Raw genomic sequence first — 5,801 nt, 5'->3', positions numbered from 1 at the left:
CTGAGCACCTTTGGGAACAACATTTAAGGGAACATGAGCACAGTGCAAGTGTCTTTAAAAGCATGTTGTGATGTATACATTTTGTAATTGCCTTTTTGTTATAGCACCATATGTAACACATTCCAAATAACTCAGCAGCTCTGAAGCAGCAATCTAACTCTTTTCTTTTGGAAAGTAAGTTTTCGGCTCAATACATATTGCCTTCTCCAAAAAGGAGGGAAAGAAGTATGGGTCTGCCTTACTGAGATCCAAATGTAGCCAAGGGAAAGACTCTACTCTGGGAACCCTTATTGTTCTGTACAAAGCACCAGCCAAACGAGAAAGGTGATTCCAGGAAGAGTTGTTAGCCCTGGGGGCAGGGGGATTGTTTTTAAGTGCTGGTCAGGTTTTCGGCTTTAAGGTGTCTTAGTACAAGGTGGTTTTTATTTTATTTTGTCAGAAGTAACCAAACAAATTAATATGATGAGACCTCTGTGTGAGATCTCATCACTGACCCATCCTTTCTCCATTCTCCTTCAGAACTACTCACAGGATGGATCATGTGTCACTCTCTTGGGTGACCATTTATTTGCTCTCCTATCTTCTTTTTTAAAAGTAAGAATGATTTGCCACTGATGTACCCATACAAAACTCATCGTGTCACCCTATTCTGGCTCTAAAGCTGCTGTTTTTCAAAGTGCCATCTCAAAGTGCTTTGTATCAGTCAGTGTTGGAGAAATTTTGAATATCTTATATACGAAGCTTTTTTTGTTGTTGAAATTTTATATGATTTTGAAACTGTGATTCTCTGGGGTTGGGGTGTCCTGGCCACCCCATCTGGCTGATTTCTCTCTGCAGTCTGTAGGCTAGCAGTGTGTGCTCATCTTTTAAAAAAAAGTCCTTTCCCTACACCCCCCCCTTTTTTTTTTGGTGAGGTTTCTGTGAGGTATCTCAGATGGTCATCCTGTAGCTTAGTGGTCTCAAATGCACTCTCCTTTGGTGTGGTCTCTTTTGGGGGACGATTGGGAGAGAGAGAAAACAGTAGTGCAAATGTTTTGATACTTAAAATTGATAATTGTCTTTTTAAAAAAAAATAAAGAATCAGTTCCCCATCCCCCCAAAAATGATTAGAGTAAGCATTTTGGCAAGACTATTTTCTTACACATTTTGTATTCTGGCAGCATTCATGGATTTGGGTCCTTGGTGATGCCCTTTGAAGCAGGAAGAGAACCTAATCTCTCAATTAAAATTCTGTGATTTTTGAACTCATATGAGTATTGGACTTATAGTGAGAATAGAATTATTAGAATCTGTCTTTTGACACTTCTCTTTGTATGTAATTATTATCTTTACTTTTTAGAACCTTTTCTCCAACTTTGAAAGCCTTACTTACTCTTTCTGGTGTATTTGAATTGTGGTATTGGCAAAGAATATTAAATATATCATGTATTGCCAGAAGACTGTACAAATCAGACTTGGAAGAAAAACTACAACAAAAATTTTTCTTAAAAGCAAGGATGGCACAACTTCAGCTCACTTACTGTGGAAACATCATCAGGGAAAAAACAATCACTAGAAAAGGACATGATGTTTGGTAAAGTAAAGGGTCGACTCAAATTAGAGAAACCCTCAATGGGACGGAGTGACACAACAGCCAAAACAATGGACTCAGACGTAGCAACAATCATGAAAATGGCTCAGGACCAAGAATGAGTCAGAGGCAAGAGCCAACTCGACTGTAACTAACTACTTCCTGAAATTGACTTCCTTCTCCCCACCCCAACTTTACCAGAGATTCCTAATATGGCCCCCTATACAATGTGTAACATTTCCCTTGGTCTAAAATAAAAGAATTTGAACATGTTCACATCCTGCTATGTGTATAGCATCGGTGCTCTTAATATGTTTTGTGCATCTTAAAAAGCATATTAAGACTATGAATATTTAGGCTTCACTATAAACTTCCTGGTGTAGCATCATACATAAATATGTATTACAACATAAACATGCCAAATGTAAATATGGTTAGTTCATCACTTTGTTTTTGTTGTTAGGTGCCATCGAGTTGGTACTGACTCATAGCGACCCTATGTACAACAGAACGAAACACTGCCCGATCCTTTACCAACCTCACAATTGTTGCCATGCTTGAGCCCATTGATGCTGCCACTTTGCCAAGCCATCTCACTGGGGGTCTTTTTCTCTGACTTGCTGACAATATGTCTGAAGTATGAGAGACAAAGTCTGGCCATCCTGTCCTCCAAGGAGCACTCTGGCTGCACTTCTTCCAACACAGATCTGTTTGTACTTTTGGCAGCCCATGGCACTTTCAGTATTCTCCTCCAGCACCATAACTCAAATGCATCAATAATTCTTCGGTCTTCCTTATTCGTTGTCCAGCTTTCGCATGCATATGAGGTGGCCATCACTTTAGGAATACATTAATTAAATGCCTTCCCCTCAAGACCTCACTGAATTCCAAGAAAAGAAACACACAAGACAGTTTCAAATTCCAAAGTGAGAAAAATAAAGCACATACCTCTTCATTAGCAACAATAGAGTTACTGTGTCTCCAGATTCACCTTTCCATACAATAAAGCATAAATCATAATAAGGGGGTTACAAAACATTTAGATACATATTGGTTATACTAACAACTTTAATATAGACTTGAAATGTTCTTTTTGATGATGAATTTCAAGATCTGTATTGAATTATAATGCTGTCTTTAATGGGATAATAGCCATACACCTTCAAGGAAGATCAGTTAATACAACTACTATTCAAATTTATGCAACAACCAAGTAAACAAGTAATGATGAAATTGAAGAATTTTACCAACTTCTTCAGTCTAAACTTGTTTTAAAAAAAAGCAATCAAGATGTATTGATAATTACTGGTGATTGGAATGCAAAGTTGGAAACAAAGAGGAAGGATCAGTAGTAAATTATGGTGTTGGTGATAGAAATGATGCTGGAGATCACATAATAGAATTTTACAAGAGTAGGCTTATTTATTGCAAACAACATAAAAGACGACTGTACACATGAACTTCACCAGATGGAATACACAGAAATAAAATTGACTATGTCTGTGGAAAGAGACTGTGAAAAAGTTCACTGTCATCAGTTATATTAGATCAGGGTAGACTATGGAACAAATTGTCAGTTGCTCATATGCATGTTCAGACTGAAGCTGAAGAAAATTAAAACAAGTCTTCATGAGCCAAAATATGACCTTGAGCATATCCCACTTGAATTTAGACATCATCTCAAGAACAAATTTGATGCATTAGACAATAATGACTGAACACCAGAAGAGTTGTGTAATGAGATCAAGAACATCATACAAGAAGAAAGCAAATGATCATTAAGAAGACAAGAAAGAAAGAAAGACCAAAATGGGTGTCAGAAGAGACTCTGAAATTGCTGTCTAACGTAGAGATGCTAAAGCAAATGGAAGAAATGGGGGAAGGGTGTGTGTGTAAAAAAGCTTAACAGAAATTTTCAAAGGGCAGGTCAAGAAGACAAAGTAAAGTGTTATAATGGAATGTGCAAATACCTGGAGTTAGAAAAGGAAGAACATGTTCACCATTTCTCAAGCTGAAAGAACTGAAGAAAAAAATTCAAGCCTCAACTTGAAATATTGAAGGATTGTATGGCAAAAGAAATCCTGGTATGGTGCTATAGAATAAGCACCTAACCATAAGGTCAGTTTGAACCTCTAGATCTGTGATTCAATATCACCATCCACTGCTCAGAAACCATATACAGGATCGCTATGGGTCAGAACCAATTAGATGGCACTTAACAACAACAACATACATATATATGTGCACACACATTCTACTCTCCTTCCCAGCATGTGTCTCTGTGTGTCTACCTGAAGAGTGTTTTTACATCTATCACTGTTTGGGGTTATTCCGTTTAGCCCTTATATAACACCTGTGTCTTCACCTGTATTCATCATACTTCTGCCAACCCCCCTCTTCTTGTATATTGCCCTTCCCATCACCCAAGTTAACATATATCTATCCTATAACCAGTGAACTACTCTCCCTTCCCTCCTACTCTGGCAACCGTCAAAGAATGTTTCTTTTTTCTCTTTCAAACTCTTACATATTTGTGGGACATAAAAATATATTTGTCTCACTCTTCCTCCCTTACACACTTAGCCTATGTCTCAATCCATGTATCTATGTCCAGAACAATGTTGTTCCAGCATTGTGTATATATCACTGTTCACACGTATCTCCCTCATCCCAATCATACCTCCATGTATCTTCAACTATTTCATTATTCTTCTACCACTCTCTTTTTTCTTGTATACTGCCCTCCTCATTTGCCAAGCTAATATGTATCTACCCTCTAGCCTATAAATTATTCTCCCTTCCCTCTCACCCCTGGTAAATGTCAAAGAATGTTTCTTTTAGTCTGAAAAACTTTACTTAAGTTTTTACAATAATGGTCTTATAGTAAAGTAGAAAAAGAACAATTCCCCTGAAATATCAACTGAGCCTAATTATAATCATCTGAGAAAAGAATAGGGGAAATTTTCTGCATATAATAAATAAATTTATTAAACAATAATATGGTCAGAACTGAAGAAATTTGCTTTGGGCACCATGACTGTACTGCTGTTTAGTGATTGTATTTGATTTGTTGATGGCAAAGAATTTATAATGATTCTTCCTTGTTTATAGAAATATTAATTAAGCATAGGCTATGTGTTCAATCTAAGCTTTTGCTCATATTAATCAACAGGGAAAATAAATATATTAAGCCTCTGAGAAATGTGTTATTTACTACAGGTAATATAAGAAGAAACGAATCAGCCTTGTCCCCCCTAAACCTATGAACTAGTAAGGGGATAAACGGCACAGAATAGTAACTCAATGGCAAGAGAACAAATGTGAAATGCTATGGTTTTCAAAGGAGGCAGAGACAGTGTTCACTTGCAAAGACAAGAAAGTGCCCACTGAGATAGGGCTATACAATTGGATAAAATGTGGAGAGAAAATGGTAGAACTTTGAGCATGGAATGAACAGCATGACAGAGCAGGGGGTCAGAAGAGATGAGAAATGTTACTGGAGAACATTGATTATGCTTGTTTGATTCACACAGTCACTTGACAAATAATTGTTGAATATTTTCTGTATTTGAAAAATGTGTTAGGTCGTGAGCATACATACAGCAAAAATAGATACGATTTATAGCCTCATGTAGCTTCTAGCTGAGTGTGAAAGGCAACTTTAATCATATAGCTAAATGAATGAATGTATGATTACAATTGGGAATAACTGTTCTAAAGGAAAGCAGCACCATTCTATGAGAACATTTGTCATAATTGCCTGTCCTAAATTGAGAGATCCACCACCCTTCTGTTAGTGTGTCATACTGTGGTGGTTTAGGTATTATTATAATTCTAGAAGCTATGCCAGTAGTATTCCAAATACGAGCAAAGTCACCCATAGTAGACAGGTTTCAGCTGAGCTTCCAGATTAAGACAGACTAGGAAGAAAGAAAGACCTGGAGATCTACTTCTCAAAATTAATCAGTGAAAACCCTTTGGATTACAACAGAATATTATCCAATACAGTGATTGGAAGAGGAGCTCCCTTATTTGGAAGGCACTCAAAATACATAAAACAAACACACATCGGTCGAGTTGATTCCAAGTCATAGAGACCATATAAGACAGAGTTGAACTTCTCCATAGGATTTCCAAGGCTCTAATCCTTATAGAAGCATACTGCCACCTCTTTCCTACATTGAATGGCTGGGGGTGTTACACCAAAGATATTTTGGTTAGCAACTGAATA

The 5,801-nt window shown here is 37.1% G+C and overlaps 1 protein-coding gene across 1 annotated transcript in view; it reads left to right on the top strand.

Moving 5' to 3' along the window:
- SLC35F1 (solute carrier family 35, member F1) overlaps positions 1-5,801 on the top strand; it is a 608,564-nt gene that overhangs the window by 478,793 nt on the left and 123,970 nt on the right. The gene's annotated exons all lie outside the window — the stretch shown is intronic.

The sequence above is a fragment of the Chrysochloris asiatica genome, unplaced genomic scaffold (genome assembly GCF_000296735.1).
Source record: "Chrysochloris asiatica unplaced genomic scaffold, ChrAsi1.0 scaffold00027, whole genome shotgun sequence".
In the NCBI taxonomy this organism is placed as follows: Eukaryota; Metazoa; Chordata; class Mammalia; order Afrosoricida; family Chrysochloridae; genus Chrysochloris; species Chrysochloris asiatica.
The sequence above is the reverse complement of the archived record's forward strand: the minus strand, read 5'-3'. Positions and strand labels throughout refer to the sequence as shown.